Source organism: Pagrus major, chromosome 5 (genome assembly GCF_040436345.1).
Source record: "Pagrus major chromosome 5, Pma_NU_1.0".
NCBI classification, from domain to species: Eukaryota; Metazoa; Chordata; class Actinopteri; order Spariformes; family Sparidae; genus Pagrus; species Pagrus major.
Genome location: NC_133219.1, coordinates 3,777,572 through 3,797,520, shown reverse-complemented (window position 1 = coordinate 3,797,520; position 19,949 = coordinate 3,777,572). Strand labels below are relative to the sequence as shown.

At 38.2% G+C, this 19,949-nt stretch overlaps 1 protein-coding gene across 2 annotated transcripts in view; it reads left to right on the top strand.

Annotated features, from left to right (window-relative positions):
* nr5a1a (nuclear receptor subfamily 5, group A, member 1a) overlaps positions 1-19,949 on the top strand; it is a 55,137-nt gene that overhangs the window by 9,607 nt on the left and 25,581 nt on the right. The window contains exon 1 of one of the 2 annotated variants that reach the window (XM_073466940.1): positions 18,471-18,479. The exons of the other annotated variant lie outside the window; for it this stretch is intronic. The gene's annotated coding sequence lies outside the window, so the exon portion shown is untranslated. Of the gene's footprint in view, positions 1-18,470; positions 18,480-19,949 lie in introns of those variants that run through there. 2 annotated transcript variants of the gene reach the window in all.

Below are 19,949 nucleotides of genomic sequence, written 5' to 3'. Positions count from 1 at the left end.
GTAATTTGTGCATCTTCACATTCTTTCCGTTACTCAGCTCACTTCAGTCAAAGGTGCCTTTAACTACTTCAAAGCATCCACGCTCACCCATCACACCTTCTGTGTAGAAAAAGACAACAAGACATTGTGGTGTAGTGAGCTGCCAGGCTGCTGTTTGAAGGTATTAACTGAACATCAACAAGTAGCTCAGTCCCGGTGAATGCTAGCTGCAGCACTTTAGAAGTCTGTAACTTACAGTTATACTGTGAGGATCACACATTCTCCAGCTGTGAGTAACACCAGGTGTTTCCTGAATGTAGGCTTATCAGTGGGTATAATTATAGTGCCAGCTAACAACATGTTAATTCAGCAGTAATTGCCTTTCTCCTCTTGTAGTGGAGGCTATCACCTCCAGTCCCTGCACCAAGCTTGCACAAACTGCGTACGCTCAGCTCTGCAGAAGCTGGCTAGCCTCTGTCTCACCTCTTCCCACCAACCCGGTATCATGCCAAACCGTGTAATAGACCTGCTGGTCACTGTCCCGTTTAGCCTCACCTACCCATGAAAACAATGTTGTCATTCCGTGGTCACTTTAGCAATTTTAAATATGCACGTCTGGTAACACTTTCAAATGAAAGGCATCAAAACCACTTGGGTAGGTTTAGGAAAAGATCATGGTTTGGCTAAAAATAACTAGTACTCTAATTGGCTTCACATGGGATTGAAACCCTGGTCCTCTGGTTGAAAGTTCTGTGACCTTTCCTCCCATCAACCCAGACCTCCCCCCTCTGGATCTTTATATGTTGTCCTGTGCCCTTGTCATTATTGCCCCTTGCTGGTACTGCACTTTCTTACATGCATGTACACTTGCACGCTGTCCTCTAGTGGATTGGCAAACCTATTAGACACTTCGGCGTAAGACATGTCATCACATTTGTACCAGCTTGCCAATTGCCTTTTCTCTCTGAGCAGTCCGCTGTTTGGTGGTGACTTTGCCAAACCTGTCTTTGCACTCCTGGTTTAGAATGTCAAAAGATTAAATTTGGACTCACAATCCCTGGCTTTTGGTCTCTCTTTTTCTGTCCTGACGCTGTGGTGCAAGGTTGCTGCTGTCCTTTCTCACCACATCGTGTTTGGCTCATATTTCAACCTCTCAGAGACCCTATGGGTTGTCTTCTATTTGTAGTCTTCATAGTTAGGTTTGGGTGTCACTCATTGAGAGACTAATGGGTTGGGTAACTAACCGGTGAAATATCAAAGTTATAAAACAGACAGTCCCAGTTAATGATTGGATTGAGAAAAGCAAACTTTTTCTAGGTAGAAATGAACAAATGATATTGTCCTTTCTGCAGCATCCATGTTTGTCTTCCTGGTTTGATTTCGCGACAACATAGCTTGTAAAGGCAAAGCTCTTAGGATGCTGATTGTCAATTCATGGATTTTGGGGCATCTTTGCACACCCCACCAAGGAAAGTTTCCATAATTGTTCAAAAATAGCTGCTGTCAGATAAGCCTATATAACTGCATTGTAACAAGGAAGCAAAATGTGCTGCTTTTAATGACATTTATACTCTAATGGTTCGTGTTTACTCATTTTCTCTGCATGCTGAGAAGCACTGTGTCAATACTATTGCTTGCTATTTCAACTAATGACCTTGTTTCACAAGGAAATGTTCTGCGTCACTTGAGTCTCACTAATGGAACAACATGACATCAAAACTGTTGTCCAAAGGTGCTGGTTCAACCAGTTGAGATGTTTGAAGAATATTTTGTACTACATAATGAAAATACATGACAGTGTGTCTGTGCATGCAATGTCTTTATGTTTAACTTTGGTGAAGATGATATGTAATGTTGAAGGACTGTACCAGTTGGATTGAAGCTGTATTATGATAATAATAATAATCTATATTTTTGAATCATGAATCCATATAGAACATCATTCTTACAATGTTTTTCTATACAGTTAAATCAAATATTTAACATTATGAAAAACATTTTTTGATTGCACAATGTGCAATGGATATGGAAAAATGAAACCATTGCGTTTAGATTGGTTCCCTTTCACTGTGAAATTTTGTCTGCCACCGGGCACCAAATCTCCCAGGAAATTGAAGGCTGACTCCATTATAGATGAATATGAATGTCTATATATATATGTATATATATATATATATATATATATATATTTATATATATTGGCAGCGGCACTAACAATAATACCACATGGAAAACACTAGGGCGAAAAAAGTTGTCTGTTTCCACTTTAAGATGTTCATCACAACATTCTACTCTGTGGATGAAGCACCATCCTCCAGTGTATGAACACACATTAGTTTGGTTTTGGCCTACTGTATTTACGTCAGTCAGGACACATGTCAAGGCTAGAACTGGCTGTGCAGCTCTGCCTAAACTCTTCCACTTTGGCGTGCGCTTCACCATTCTCCTGAAGTGTGCCTTCACCAGGTGTGGTCCTCCTCCCTCCACACTCCCCCGCCTCCTCTGCCCCTCCTCCCTTTCCTCTCCCTCTCATCTTGTTCCCCTTGACCCTGACCCACTGCGACCTCGACGCCGATAACGGGAGAACAGCCCCGCCATTCCTCACCCCTCGCCAACTGACACACTTCCAGAGGGGGATAACCTTGTTCCCTCACATTTCTCTGATGCCTCTGCTGCCATTTGCTCAGTGCTCCTGAAAGTGCTCTCTCCCTATGTGTTTTATGTCTACTTCCACTCTATGTCAATGACCAATCCATGACATAGCCATACAAATAATCCATCCAAAATCCAATAAGACGACTTTGTGATTGTCACCAGTTAACATAACACAACAGTGATCCAGCTCATAGGAACAGAGAAAATTGGCCAAAAAGACTGGCCTGGTATCTGCTTTTTGATGGAGGCAGGCAATTAATTCTGCATTTTTTGGGGGGGAAAAGAACAATGCAGCAGAGGAGCAAACATGACATCCAACACCTTGTGAAACAGTAATAACAAGATATGAAAGAAAGCCTGGTGTGGAGCTTTCTTTTTTGGCAGCAATCGGCAACGAGAACCAGTTGTTACTAGACACGTATTTTTGTCAGGCAGTGACAGAATCATAGCACCAGAGATGCTAAACTAAACATCAGGGTAGAACAGGTTTCAGATTTCAACATACAGTACCTTTGTTGCAAGGACTGATACATTATAATAAAATCAGAGCATGGGTCCTGCATTGACAGTGGATGTTGTTCTTATTCATCAAGTCTGCAGGATGCAGTGCCTGAAATGCCAAGAATAAAACATATTTAGGTTTCTTGCAACAGATTTGCATTGTCCAAAACATTTGCTTTCCAACTCGTAACCTGTTCCACATTTTCACAATACTATGCATTTCCATACTGATTCATGTTTCAAGGTATATCAACGTTAAACACCAGATATTTCCCTCCATTTCAACTCATCAACTTTTTTAATTCATCTTTGAAATTCAGCTAAATGATAATGATCAGCCCGGTCTAGTTTTTTACAACTCATTTGCAACAGCAAATAGACACCCAGTAAAGATAAACAGCCAAAACCTAAGCAAGCTGACAGCTGAATATCATCTTCACTGTGTGTTCAAATCCAACTGATATGTGGCAATATGAGGCGCTCTGAAATGATGTGATGCTATACGTCTTAGGATGGCTGTAGCTTAGGAGTTAGAGCGGGTTGTCCAGTAACTGGAAGGTCGCTGGTTTGATTCCCTGGATCCCCTGGCTGCATGTTGAAGTATCTTTGAGCAAGATACTGATACCCCAAATTGCTCCTGGTGAGCAGGTGGCAGCCTCTGCCATCAATGTATGAATGGGTGAATGTGAAAATGTTGTAAAGCGCTTTGAGTGGTCAGTAGACTAGAAAAAGCGCTACAGAAATGCAAGTCCATTTACCATTAGAAGTCTTAGTCGCTACTTCTTTGAGGCTGTCTTGACTTCTCTTTACTTTGACAGATTCCTTTGGTGTTTCTGATCATGTGTTTGCTACACAAAAGTCATAGACTGATCAAGATGCAAAAGTGAGTTTTAATAAAAGAACATTATGGCTGAAGGTGCTGGAAAAATTAGCTGCAACACCCGGAAGCCCCGGTTTAATTATATACTGATGACACACATGTAGTTCTGGCTCAGATTATATTGTCCGTTTCCGTCAAGCCCCAAGTGTTAGTGTGATGTAAATTTAGTGGCCATGTTTAGTAGAGTTTTTAGGTCTACATGTACACATACTCACTGACCGCTAATGTTTAAACACACCCACTGTCTGTGTACATTTAGGAAAAGACCTGTACTACAAAGCCAGTTCGTCAGGATATGTTTTATTATCTTGCTTCACTAACCCCAACAATCGCTGTCACACAAGGGGGTTATCAACTCCATAAGTCAACCTAGGGTTTCCACATCCAGCCATGGATGAAGGCGAGGTGTTTGCTGCATCGGACCAATCAAAAACATGTACAAGTCAACGACTGGAAAAAACACAATTGCAGCTGCCAAATGCAGAAAGGACAGCTGATATATATATATTTTTAAATCACAGACTGTGTAGATGTGTAAATTAATAGGCTTATAATATCACTGCCCCATCATTACATTTGTCTTCCGTTAAATTTATATGTTGTTTAGAAGTATTCTTATGGTGTGTGAATAGCAGTTTTAGCCTCACTCTTTCAGCTCTAACCCCTGTGGTGTCAAACATTTGTGCAAGCTTTAGTGCTTCAATCTGTCTCTGTTGTATAATGATATCGGTTTAGAAAAACACAATTAAATGGCTTTGACATAGCTTACAGCCAACAGGACAATGACGAAATGAAGAAGACAGGAGGAAATACACCTATGACGATCCACACCCCAAGCTCCATGGGATCTTCTATGAATGATGATGCCATTTTCCAGAGAACTGATTGGTCAAAAGATGGTGCTTTTATAAACGTTGATCTGTTATCTCCAACATAACCTGCTCCAGAGGAGGTTAGGTGTGCACCATTAATATGGAGCTAAATCAGGGTCAAATGTTTTGTACTTGAAAAAGTAAAATTTGAAACTGAAATTTCAAGTTTTGTTCTTAAATTTAGAAAAATACATCAATGTATTCAAAATAAAAATAAATGTACAAAAAGTTTTTTCAGGTTAAAAATAATTATGATCAACTCTGGTAATTCTTTTGAATAAATCATTTATTTTCATTTTTCACTTTCATATGTTTTGATATTTGGAACCTATTTCTTTCAGTTGCATGTTTTATCTTTTCAGATTCAAATCTTAGTTTTTTTTCAGTTTCAGATCCTTTTTTTTCAGTTTCAGACTTTTGACCCTGATCTAGCGTGGTGGGCGTGGCATCAACTCAGAGGGGTGTGGCATCATGACAGACAGCTTAACCAAAAGGCTACAGACCTTCCCCTATCATGTTGCCTTCAGGGAACGTAGGATCTAAAACGATTCGGCTACGCCACATGATTGGCAGTGAAAAAACTGCTGTCAGTGACAAACTTCCATTTGCACACCATGCACGAATATCCTGCACAGCTAAAACTGTTTTAATTTCCAAGGCTGTTTAGATGTGAGATGTGGAAGCTGTTTTAGACAGTACTGAGGACCAATTGTAGTACAGGAGCGACAAAATCACGCCAGATTGTGCACAGACACCCACACTTTAAGTACTGAAATGTCCGACACGTAGCACTGGACCCAGCACACAGGTGAGAAAAGTAAGGTTGAGAAATCGTGATAAATATCAAAATGAGAGGTCGTTTTGTGTTTTTTTCAGCACCCCATATATTCTTGCAACCACAAAACAGCACTACCTTTAATCAAATTAACAGCAGTATCAGTATTTTTCACGCAATACATAGGCTAACATTACTGCCTACAACTGCGTTAGCAGCCACTCGATGCTAACGTTAGCCCTATGCTTAACCTCTAGCTTTGACAATTCACCACTTAAACGATGTCAGAAACATTGTATGTTGTTACAAAACGACCTCTCATTTTGATATTTATCACGATTTCCCAACCTTACTTTTCTCACCTGTGTGCTGGGTCCAGCAGGTGAGCCAGCAGAACCGGACGCCATGGCCAGCGGACACTGCGAGGCATTCACAGTGCTACGTGGAAATCGGACATTTCAGTACTTAAAGTGTGGGTGTCTGTGCACAATCTGGCGTGATTTTGTCGCTCCTGTACTACAATTGGTCCTCAGTACTGTCTAAAACAGCTTCCACATCTCACATCTAAACAGCCTTGGAAATTAAAACAGTTTTAGCTGTGCAGGATATTCGTGCATGGTGTGCAAATGGAAGTTTGTCACTGACAGCAGTTTTTTCACTGCCAATCATGTGGCGTAGCCGAATCGTTTTAGATCCTACGTTCCCTGAAGGCAACATGATAGGGGAAGGTCTGTAGCCTTTTGGTTAAGCTGTCTGTCATGATGCCACACCCCTCTGAGTTGATGCCACGCCCCCCACGCTAGATCAGGGTCAAAAGTCTGAAACTGAAAAAAAAAGATTTGAAACTGAAAAAGAAAGATCTGAAACTGAAAAAAAGATTTGAAACTGAAAAAAAACTTAGATCTGAATCTGAAAAGATAAAACATGCAACTGAAAGAAATAGGATCCCAAATATCAAAACATATGAAAGTGAAAAATGAAAATAAATGATTTATTCAAAAGAATTACCAGAGTTGATCATAATTATTTTTAACTTGAAAAAACTTTTTGTACATTTATTTTTATTTTGAATACGTTGATGTATTTTTCAAAATTCAAGATCAAAACTTGAAATTTCAGTTTCAAATTTTACTTTTTCAAGTACAAAACATTTGACCCTGATTTAGCTCCATACATTAATTGCTATGGCGATGTACCTGGTAAGAAGTGAGCCAGCATTTGAAAACCCAGCGTTAACCCTGAAGTTAAGTCCTTCTGTTAAAGCTAATCTGGTTGGGATGCACATGGACATTCACAATAAGAGCTGGTTATCACTTTTACGTCATGCGGATCTTTAGCGGCTGTGCTAAGGTGAAAAATATAATTTGATCTTACCCAATGTGTTAAGCATTGCATGTGCTCATTTTACAGTGGAATTAAAAGGAATTAAGTGTTCATGCTTCCTTCTATCTAGACATTACTTTCACCATCTCTTCATTGTTAGAAACCATCGTGCAAGATTACATTTCAAAACAAACAAGTGAAACGTAATTTTTGGTACTTATGCAATTCTACTACAACCACATACTGCTTACCAAACAAGCACTCAGTAGACCTGATGGGCTGTGTGAGAGGAATGGTTATTAACTTTTAACTATACTATCACTATGTTACATACATATGTCATGTCCTATGAATGTACTGTTGAATGTCCTCACTGACTACATAATAATAACTGGGGGGCAACTGGACCAACACATGTCCCCTTACCACAGCTGGAATAGACAAGCATTTCATTCACTGTGAAAGTAAAATTTCCTTTCTCTCAATGTTTGCTCGTCATTCAGTCTGATTTCTGTGGTTTTGTAAAAGCCTCTTTTATGTCAGCTAATTACCAACCAGCCTGCTGTGGCCTTGAAAATGAATGTGATTCTGGCATACACTTCAACATCTGGTGTCCAGATAATAAAATGTCCCAGCACCACACACATAATGTAATAAATTCATGCTCAACATAAATAGTGATAAGACTGGCAATTATCTAGTGAGGAAAAGCCATTTAAGGAAACCAAAAGGAGTTCGTTTTATATTCAGTTGTTATGAAATGCATGCAAAAACTTTTAAGATCTCTCTCCAAATTCTCAGAGGGGAGTGTGGGTCAAGGATTATTCGAAGGGGGTTTGGATAGAGTGTTTGGCATGGTTTCTGGCAATATTTGGACTGTAAGTTGTGTGCAAACTAGCAAATTATTTCAGACTGCAAACATTAATATAGACAGGTGCTGAGAGAAGGGTGTGTTAAACATTGTCTGTATTAACGTAAGCTGTTAATAGCCTGTTGCACGTCTCTCAATGAATCCATATATGATCTTGTAGATTTATTAATTAATTAAATTAAAAACGGAGGCAGCTGATATTCCCTATTTTTCTTGTTTTCAACAAATTCATAAAAAACACCAAACTACATGAGCAGAGTCAACAACAGCGGAACACACTGTAAGAATTTCTCTGCCATTTCTTTATTTTTTATATTACATTCTACAGGTGTTTGTACTTTTCATGCTCCTTTCACTGTATACTTATTAAATGATTCAATCATTACAGAGTAGAATACAACTAGACAGTAGAGGAGCAACATACATCACTCAACATTAGTCAGGGATATTTTAGTTTTTCACTTGATTGTTTATTATGTGGCATATTTCAATTTTTATTTAGTGTTTTGTCAATATTTTTTGACCCCCAAACACATTTCATTTGACTTTTATTGCATAGCTATGCACATATTTGCACCCATATCCCAATATCCCTAACTAGTTTTGATCAGTGTAAACTAAGTCCCTTTCCTTTTGTTCTCTTATTTAATCTTTAAAAAAGACTGCAAAGGATGTCTACCTAATCACAGTGTAGAATCAAACAGTGCAGTGTTTCATTGCAAGCCATTAGATCAGTTCTCTGGCATTTATTGTGATTAATTGTTCAGGATTTTTGTTATCCATTTAATGTATTTATTTGAAACGATTTTATATTATAAATTATTATATTATTTCTGTGATTGAGTTGTTTATATTTATGTGGTGGAAAGAAAAGAGAGAGATAGCAAGAGGGGGGAGAGAGAAAAAAATACATATAGACATATATACATATATACACACATACACATATACATACATATACATAAACAAAAGAGGAAAAAAGGAAAAAAACAAAAAGACAAAAACAAACAAACAAACAAACAAAAAACAATAAATAAACAAAAGGCAAACACGACAAAGACAGTCCCTCCTCATCAGACAGGCTCCCTCCTAAACAGTCTGTGAGTGGTCCAACATGGAGAGGACAAATATGTATGTGTATATGTATATGTATATGTATTTGTATATATATGTATATGTATATGTGTGTATATGTATATTATCGTAAGAGGTAGGGAAGGGGGCAACCATGTCAACCGCATTACGCCGCCCATCAGAGGGCCAGAAGCCAGGAGGAGGCCAAAACCCTCTCCCAGGTCAGCACTGTCTAGCCCCAAATCCCATCGCCTTTGAGAGGAAAAAAATACATAAATAAACAAATAAAAGATAAGTAAAATAATTTCCAAAGGAGGGAGTAAAGTAAACCCAAAAATGTCAAGCGTAGAGGGAGAGAAAATATAATAAAATAATATAAATATAATAATAATAATAATAATAATAATCATACAAAATAATAATAGTAGTAGTAATAATAATAATGTGTGCATCGAAATGTAAGACTTATAATAATAGTTATATTAATGGTGTCAGTGGAGGTATTAAGAGAGAAGAAAAGAGAAAAGAGGGGAAAAAAATAAAAGAAAGAAGAAAGAAAGGGAAAAAAACAAAAAACAAAAAAAGACACACACACACACACACACACACACACACACACACACACACACACACACACACACACACACACACACACTCTATGTTCTATGTTTGTGTAATATGAAGGGGCCACTAACTTGCATTGCATTTTGCATCCCTGTGTTGTATAATACAAACAATTCACCTTGAACCTTGATAAACAGCAGAGCAGTGAGACTGAGTGACAGTGTCAAAAAAACCAACTGAATTTGCTCTTTTTTCTTGAATAAAGCTGAGAGTTTCATTATTGAGTTTTATATATGAGTTTTATTATTTCCTTTACAATCAATATGTTTCAAAGCACTAAGCACAGAGAAATTGTTTCACATGTGAATTTGTGCAGACCAAGTGGTTCCTTCCAGAGTTGCTGCCAATGGTGATGGATTACCACACAGGAGATATATTTAAGAGCGAGCAAGGTTGCAATTGAATTTAGCCTTAACTAACAGTGTTTTCCTATTGTTAACTGAACACAAAAGCCAAGTTCTGAGAAGAGCACTGTCAAGAATAGGGGCTGTTCAAAATAAGGAACCTTGTCAAGGGCAAGAAGAGGTGGTGATTTATTATGTTACCCCCCCCCCCCCCAAAAAAAAAGAAAAAAAAAAGAAAAACACACACAAACACACCCCCACTCCCTGCATCAATACTGTACAGCTCTTACAAGTGCCCCATGCTGTACAGCATATACTTCTACAATAAGGTTTTTGTGTTGTTATTCATTTGGTTATTCACTGCCCTGATAATGACTTTCTCACTGAATATCGTAGTACCTTTGTGTTTGGCACCCATTTATGAAAGAATGGCTATTTTTAGGTTGTAAATGGCTTCAGATAAATACATCAAGTCAAAATAACAGTGACATTTCTGCCACAGTAAAATATGTGACTGAAAAATGTTCTTAAATTATTCCATATAATAAACATGTGCAGAAAGAAATCTGTGTCCATTTTGTTTGTTGGTTGTTTGGTTTGTCAGCAGGATTACACGAAAACTACTGAGAAAAGAAAGAAAACTGGATGGAGGATGGGTCTCTGCCATATTTCTGTGATTGAGTTGTTTATATTTATGTGGTGGAAAGAAAAGAGAGAGATAGCAAGAGGGGGAGAGAGAAAAAAATACATATAGACATATATACATATATACACACATACACATATACATACATATACATAAACAAAAGAGGAAAAAAGGAAAAAAACAAAAAGACAAAAACAAACAAACAAACAAACAAAAAACAATAAATAAATAAATAAACAAAAGGCAAACACGACAAAGACAGTCCCTCCTCATCAGACAGGCTCCCTCCTAAACAGTCTGTGAACAGTAAAATATGTGACTGAAAAATGTTCTTAAATTATTCCATATAATAAACATGTGCAGAAAGAAATCTGTGTCCATTTTGTTTGTTGGTTGTTTGGTTTGTCAGCAGGATTACACGAAAACTACTGAGAAAAGAAAGAAAACTGGATGGAGGATGGGTCTCTGCCCAGAATAAACCTCATTAACTACTGCACTTGGTGCGGATCTGAATACAGGGCAACATCCAGGAATTTTCTTTTCACTTTCATTAACATTGTGAGATAGGGCATTTTTCATTTCTAATGAGTTCCAACCTTTTTGATAATTCTCAGTGAATAATACATGGATCTTGATGAAAAAAAAACAGGTGTATTTAGGTGACTTGTATCTATGAGTGAGTACAATTCAATGCTGATCCTAGATCTTTGTTCTATGGTTGCAGTTTGGTTAGGATTAGGAAAACATTGTGGTTAGGTTTAAAATCACTTCTGCAACTTCCTTTACAAAAGCAACTACATTATCTAGGTAACTTACATTACGTTGTGTATGTGATGTTATTTCACTACGTTAGTAAATTAAAAAAAAATCACTGTTGTATTCTGGTTTCACACTGGACATGAACAGTGGTCTCCTGAATTAAATTCCTGTGCTTGTTTAACCTGACCATCCACCCTAAACCTCCTCCTTATACAGACTTTTCAATCTTTATACTCCTTCTCCTCGTTTCCTCCTTTGCAGCTGAAATAATTAACAACAAACATTCATATGGGTCGCAATAAGCTGCTTTAATTTTCAACCTATATGGTTGTTTTTCTGATGAGGACAGGCTCCATTTCACAAATGATAATTGCTTGAAAATTGCTGATACATTTTTGAATCCTCGAGGGCTCAAACATATGCCTGCCTGAGTCACTGCCTGTTTGTTTTTGATTTGTGAGACATGTTAAAAGTAAGGGAAAGGAAGTGATCTTATGTTGCAGACTGCAGTTTTCATATTGCAAATTTGGTCAAACAAGGGGGTCCGGGGGGCTAACAGCTGGCTCACGTGAGCCAGGGGTCAAGCCAGAGCTCTTCCACAGAGGGATGCTGCTGAGGGTCTACAGCCAGACACAGCCAGACACAGCCACAACACGTCCTGGCAATTTTGAGAGCGCTCCTCAATCATGTTGAATTTGTTGCTCAGGAATCTTGTTATCCCAGTTGTGCATGCCTTTGCAGCATATCGTGAAGGACCACTTCCAGTTGCCACACTGTAGTGGGACCAGTCCAGTACTGTCGGTCCAGCACTGGCACCATAGGTATGATGAGGCCTTCTTTGTGAAACAGCTGAGGCCAAAGTCAATCAGCTTCAAGTGTGGGAGATCAGGCCTCAGTCAAGATATTTTCCACCTTCATGTCCTGGTGGAAAATGTTTTCAGATTGAAACTCCCAGGCTGCTTCTGCCAGATGCTTCAGAATGAGTCTTGCCACAGACCATGCAGGACTAGCAGAAAAACTGCGCCAGCTTGCAAAGCTTCGACAGGGCCTCTGGTGTCTCAGTGCAACACTGATTGGCTCGCTGACAGGTAGAGAGAGGTCACATTGACCTGTCAGCTACCTGTCCTGGGGCTCCAGTTCAGTCTGGTTAACGTGCATCAATACATTTAAACACCAAAGTTACAAACAAACTAACTAAGGCAGGGGTGGACCGGTAACTGCCATGTCCTGCAATGTAAAATGACTACTTTTCCTCAAAACCAAGATTGTGTGTTTGCGTTCAGTTCAGCGTCTGACTAAACTCAGCACTCACCAAAGACTCCAGTTCTGTCTGTAATTTCCCTCTAAGCTCTCTTCTTTTTCCCTTCTCCTCTCTGTACATTCATGAAGTAGTAAATTTTTCTTCAAATCAGCAGTCAACATGTACTGCACCTCTGTAGCTCGCTGCTGTCGACAGTTTGAGAAGCAAGAGCAAAGATCAATCCACTTTTTAATACCAAATGTTTGAAAAATAAACTCCGGGTTACAGTAGAATTGGATGTTTATTCCTTCAGAAGTTCCAGCTCTGTCCCCAGCTCCCTCCTCCAGAGCTCCCCTGCTGTTCCTCAGCTCTGCACGGTGCTTCCCAACATGCCAGCCTGGTCAGTGGCCCTGTGCCTCTACTTTAATGCTGTAGTTATCCTCCAGCGTCATTTCTGAATGCTCCCCCCTGGTGTAGTGTTAAAAAGCAAGAAATGTCTCTGTTGGGGTGTGGATAGATGGGTCATATGCAGGACTTTCCTATGTGTGACCAATTGTTAACACTGATTGTTTTAAATTTATGATGCGTCAGTTAGTTAACTTACATAATTGACCTAACCTTAGATACTTAAGTGACTTGACTGAATGTTATTTTAACACAAAACACGTTATCCAAAACCAAATAAAGTAGTTTTTGTGCCTACACCTGACCAAACCACCACTGTTTACAACATTAACAGTCCAAAAGTCAATATATGTCATGATATGTGAACTTTTTGTAAAGAAGCTTTTTTGAAAGTCTAGTGGAAGTTGCAAGTACTTTCTGACCTTACTTGAGCCCTTCATGTGCAAAACTAATGCCGGAGCATTAAGTACAGCATCATAGTTTGAAACTCAAGGCTTCTGACCAAGCTGCCATAGCTGACAAATAGGGAGTGAGAAAGGGTTAGACGGATTATTAGCTAAATGTACATCAGCTATTAAAAGTAAAAAACGTCACAAGGCAGTATGTGCATTTTTATGTTATTGTTATTATACAGTTATGTAGGCTGCATAATATAATGGTTTCATTATTAACATGCCTTAACATGTAAGCAGCATATTAATGTTGCATCTGCAATGCTCAAAGGAAATGCAGTTGCAGCTCACAGCTGCAAAAACGTTTTTAATAAATTATGGATGGTGGTGAAACAACTTTGTGAACTCCCAGGATATGAAACATAACTTAAACACTCTTGTCAATGTCTTTCGGTAAAGTTTATTTGGCAGTGACATTACAAAGTTGCAGTTTCAGTTCAGTATTTTTTTATACTCACTGCAGAAACAGTATGCTAAGACAAGTACTTGTAGGTTCCTCCACAGGCTTGTGAGATTAATTGAAGGACCTCTTTGTTGACACTCAGTATCATGTTCCAAAGGTCTTCATATATATTGACCTCAAAATGGATGTTATTTTACACTATCACCTATTTAATCCTATACATTTTCCGATTTTTTTGATTAGTCACATATGGTCAAGTTTATAGTCTTACTACTACACCTGGAGTGGCAGATGTTGGCGCCCCCACTTTTAGCTGGTAACATTGTTTATGCATATTTTTTAGTCAACAATTTCAGCTGTTTAAGAATTAATTTTAGTTAATTCAACTTCAACTGGCATCACCGATGGTGGTTATTGCTCACTGGTTATTATGCCAATACATTTCCCTAAAGATCAGACTTTGTAATTATATTGTCTAAATGGAGGTTTCCAATATCTGCTGGACATCCTAAAATGGGAAAAGGATGAATGGAGGCTGTTGTGGACGCACTAATATGTTAGTCTTGGTTGCTGTCTGCTACCTGTGCAAGATTAGGTTCTCTTCAGAACAGCAGTTAATTAATGGTTCTTTGAAAATGTAACTTGCTTACTTACATATTGTCTTCTTGAGAGTCTTCTACGGGTGTCTGCTATTGGCAAGTAAGCAAATTGCAAATAAGTAGTGAGTACCAATAATAATTATATTTAATTAATTATCTTCTGTCTTTACATGTTGTACAAATGTTAAACCTGTATATTTCATGGATTTGTAATACCTCGTGGGGCAGTGATTTAAAAAAAGAGACCAGAGTGTCAGTCAGTGGTTTAAATGCACCAGCAGGGGGCATGAGTCAATCAGACAAGTAAACAGCTATGATTTATTATCCTCTTCAATATTGCAATGCTAATGCAGGTCAGTTGATAGGCTGAATTCATTTTCTTAAGTAAATTTTAAGAAGCTGTGTTATAGGGATCAGAGAGATAGATTAGGGTTTTTTGTTTTGACCTTGTAGGATGACAGAGAGGAAAACCCCTGCCATGTCTGCTTTCTCTCCATGCTATTGTAGTTGTTCTATTTAATTTCCCTTTTCTAAGTGGTTTGTTGTGGTTGTGCCCTGGCTTGGTCAAGGACAGACTCGGGGACACTGAATGCAAGCTGTTTAGTGCTAAATCTCACTATTCTTCTTCTCTTATTGTGGAACATGGAGCCCTGGTGCTCTCACATGTTCACACAGCTCTCCCCTGTGGCATAAATGAACCAATTAGTTAAATATAAAGGTTGTGACTGTGTATCCCATTTGGAAGACAGGCCTTTCTTGAGGATTAGAAAATATTTTCATTGCTAAGGCCAATCATGGTATCAGTGGTATTTGGTAAGGTTCTCCATCATATGAGGTGATTCAAATGGAATATCATTTCTGTCAAAATGAGTCAGCCAAAAAAAACAACAAACAAAAACCCCCAAAATGTCAATCAGCCTTAAATTACAATTTGAGCAGGTCTGGGACAGATTTATTTTACAAGTGAGGTTTTGTGTATAGTTTTGGGTAATTCAGAAAAATTCTAACATTAATAGTAGCAAAAATAGTTATAGTGTAATATAGGCTGTCAACCGACTGTGTCACATGACTTGTTTTGCGGAAACATTAATCAACCCTGGAGGTCATGTACCTAATATTTTACAGTCACGCCTGGCAAATGAGAGCGCCTATGTACTATGCTGGGAAGTCAGGCAGGGTCGTACAGGATGACACTCGAAGGTCAAAACCTGATAACTGGACATTGCATAGAATGGACATAAACTGCTGAAAAACTAAAAAAAAAACTAACAGACACTCTCTGAATCAAAGTGCTCTCAAGGACATCACTAAGTGTTGAAATGTGGTGGGGACAAAATATGAAAAACTTATTAAACAGTCTTATGGGGAGATGGTATGAGGCCAGAGTGGATAATAACACATAATAATAATAATAATAATAATAATAATAATAATAATAATAATAAAAACATCAATCAATAAATGAATAAATCGTTGTTTTGATGCTGCGCATTTTAACGTTCAAGAAGCAGAGCGATCATAAGAGTTCACGAGTTAGCTTCACCAACCATGACACATAACCGTAAAACCCAACAAATAAGACACAAGAGAAGATCTGCCGTTTCAAAAAGTGGTGGGGACATTTCCACAGCATCCCCAGAGTAAATGACACCGACTTATCAGTGGTCCTGTTGGCTGATTGGTGAGTCACAGTTTAACCAAGTGTCCATGTAATCCAGACAGTTACAGAAGATGACTCCCACCCTTTGCACAGAGAATTTCATCTTGTTCCCTCTGGACAGAGGTTTATAGTCCAATGGAGTAGAACAAGGCAGTATGAAAATAGTTATGTTCCAGCAGCTATTGCTCAGATGAAGCAACAATTGCACAGATACCATAGAAGCAATGACTTTTGTAATTTCACCTTATTATTCTAGTGGCTGTTTGTTTTAGCTTTTTTTTTTCATTTTTAATTTTCTATTCAGTCCTGATTAGTGGAACCATTTTATATCATGTTTAAGTATGTTGGTCTATTGTCAGTGTTGTAAAATGTGTTTCAAGATGGATGCCTTGTCTTTCTGCTGCAAACCAAATCTGTAGGGCTACAAATAAATAAGTAACCTGAAGAATTTCTCTGAAAGAAACAAAGCATCAGTTACACTCAGAATTGTTTTACTTGGAACAAATGAACCTGTCCTGCTTATTCTCAAGCAAATTGACATTAGTGAACTCCCATCGTTTAGTAGATTTAAATGCAAACATTTTCTGTTCTCCACATTTTATATACATATACATACATTTTATACCCTGTTGAGTTTCACAGCTTTAGAAGAAGAAGAAGAAGAAAAAGACAAAGAAGAAGAAGAAGAAGACTGATTGCAAGCAGACAAAAAAAATGTTCAGTTCAGTTCAGTTCAGTTCATTTTCTTGACCGCTTTACAAAATAAATAAATAAATAAATAAATAAATAAATAAAGCGGTAACAAAAAAAATGTATTTTAAAAATCCGTTTGACAAACTCTCTATGAGGGCAAAAATACACGAAGCACATATGTTAGGCCTCATAGATACACACAATTCATTTTGGTGAGAAACACTGACAATATGACAAGAAATATTAATATTATATAAATAATGTTTGCTTCTTTACAAGAAAACATTCCACATTACACCTTTAGTAGTAAATGAAACGTCTGATTTTGACAGTATCTATATTAGTACATTAGTTTACTTATATTGTATCTGTATTTTGTTTGAAATAAATTTAAATACAAAAATATCCAAACATATGAATACTATTGTGTTTTTGGCATGAGAAAAAATCCTCCTACATAACTGTTGAGAAAGCGTGGCTGAGCTTTCAATGAGGAATTTTTGAGTTGAACTGCATTTTTCCTGCTTTTATTATGGAATCTGATTTGTAAGTCTTTTCACATCTATGGAAGGCAGAATAGATTGTTTAAGTGGCAATTTTATGGAGAATGTAAACCAAGCTTTTCTTTTCTGTCCATCTAATGAAGGTCAGCTAAAATTCAATTAGGAACACTAAACTTATCTTTATGCTCGTTCATTCGCAATTCTATGTAAAATATGGGTGTTCACTCTTTCAGCTGAACCAGCCATATTTTGCCACAATTTCAATCAGCCAATAATATTGATGCTCTCAAACTTTAAATCGTTCTCCTCTCTGCTGTTATCAGCTGTAATTTCAGTGCAAATTTGTTGCGACCCTCCTCCTCCTCCCTATTCACCTCCAGTTCATCATATCTGGTGCTGAGGTTGAGTCCACGCCTCATCACACCCAGATCTTCAGGCACTCTCTTCATCCCATCAACATTGTCTGGACTCTATCAGGGGGATCCCAGTACTACTCTCGACTATTTCTTTAAGATATGACGAAATCATCATGGGCCTAATCACCAAAGACTAACATTTCTCATCTTTGTTGTGCGCTTGACAATAAAAATATTACTGTTTACTCAGAATTAAATTTCTCCTGATTAAAACAACACATAAATTCTTACAAGCTTGTCTACTGATATGGTTGAGTTTTTTGGGAAAAAAAGTGAACTAAAAGCTGTTGCAGGGGGTAGGAAGGCATCATGACATAGCAGACTAGCTGTAAACTGGAAAAATATTTTGGGTTTAGAAGCGATGACAATTTTTCGACTGATGATTATTAAGCAACACAAGTCAGACTGGATGTCCACACACAGTGGGGGACAGATGAGTTGTCTGTCATCAGAAGTTCAACACACACTGGCTAGGTTGCAGTGCATCGATTAATGCTGGACGTGTTGGTCCAAAAGTGCCAAAATTACTGCTTTTCTGGAGAGTTGACGCATATCAGTAAATGAAGTAGGACAGTGACAGTGACTCATTATCCTGACGAGTTGACGTGGGTCTATGTCAGCATCAGTGTGTGGGCACCCGTAGAAAACAATGGCTGCAGGTTTTGTGAGATAAATGTATTTAAGTGGAAATGATGTGGCTATTTATTATTAGATGTTTTGCATTTTAACCTTACACATTTGTTTCAGTGTTTCATTTGGTGATTGACATTGCAATTCGGATTTAAGATTAGCACCATACCACAAAGTTGAGGTTAAAAAATATTAAATATAATGATGGTCAGGATTTGGCCTCATCTTAGCCTCTGCGGAATTTTTGTATTTCAGAACATTTTTGTTGGAAACTGTGTTTCTGAGGAACTGCAATATTCAATAGGCTGTGTATCTTGATAGTTCAGTTGACTTTTTTTCTTAACGACATCGGACTCATTACTGTATTCTTAACAGGAGATAAGAAGGCAGCTGATCGACGAAGGATCAACAAGCTTAGAATCTGAAATCTTACAAATTATCTTCAAATTTTGCACAACATAGAAACTCATGCTCCTGTAGCTTTCACCCAGAGTGATTGCAGCGCTATCTTCTTTTATCCACAAAGATCCTGCCACTCCAGCAGAAAACGGTTGTCAGTGTGGGGGTACAAAATGAACAAAATATAAATGATGAAGTCAAAACACGAGTCAGGCCTTAGCCCTTTCCCTTTATTTATTGTACAAATATATCTGGGAGACAGAGACAGAGCTTGTCTGAAGCTGGGGCTCCGCTGACCTGTAGCCACAGCACACTTGCAAAACAAAATTGTGCCAGAGACAAACAGCAGATAGGCCATATTTCTTGGCCCCAGTGACAGAGGGCCTGGCTCAGCAGGGGCCTCCTGCTTCAGTCAGCCTGGCTTTTTTTCTGGACAGTGCTCCCTAATAGTCGGATGAGTAGATATAGACTAATCGAGGACCTTGCAATGACTGTGGGAGGTCAGGGGTGAAACAGATTGATAGATAGAACCTATCTCCCTGTGTGCACCTTCTGCTGAGCAAACAGTCTAATGGCAGAGATGCTGTGCAAGTTTTCTTTTCCTTTTGCTCACTTTGTCAGGGACAGGGCATGGGTTCACTTAGCTTACTAATCTCTGTTATGAAGTTTCTGCATCTACTATCATTTATTACCAAAACATGTAATAAAAAGGTATGAATGGGGAAAGTGTAGCTAGCATTGAAGACTGACATGACATTATTGTATTTAAAATCTACACTCATCATTGATTTAAATTGATAAAATCAATAAAAAGGACAAGATTAAATGTCACCTTTATAGTATAGTCTTACAACAAACAGCCATGATTCTAGGTAATGATGTGATGTAGCTTGTCAAAAACATAACGAAACTATGCAGCTGCCAAGGTCCTTACATGTTTCTGAAATATATATTACCATGTGTTCCATGTCTGTCCTCTTTCTGATTTCAAAAATGTTTGTAGAAAAACAAGTAATTTCCAGTTAACATTTGGTGAGAGACTGGGTCTACCATGGACAGGTTTAAGCTGAAATGTTATTCATACATACAACAACCGGACAATTTGGAGTCACCGATTAACCTGCATGTCTTTGGAATGTGAGAGGAAACTGGAGCACCTGGAGGAAACCATGCAGGCGTGGGGACAACATTCAAACTACAGAGAGAGAGGCTCAAGCCAGGCATCAGAACCATCTTGATGTAAGAC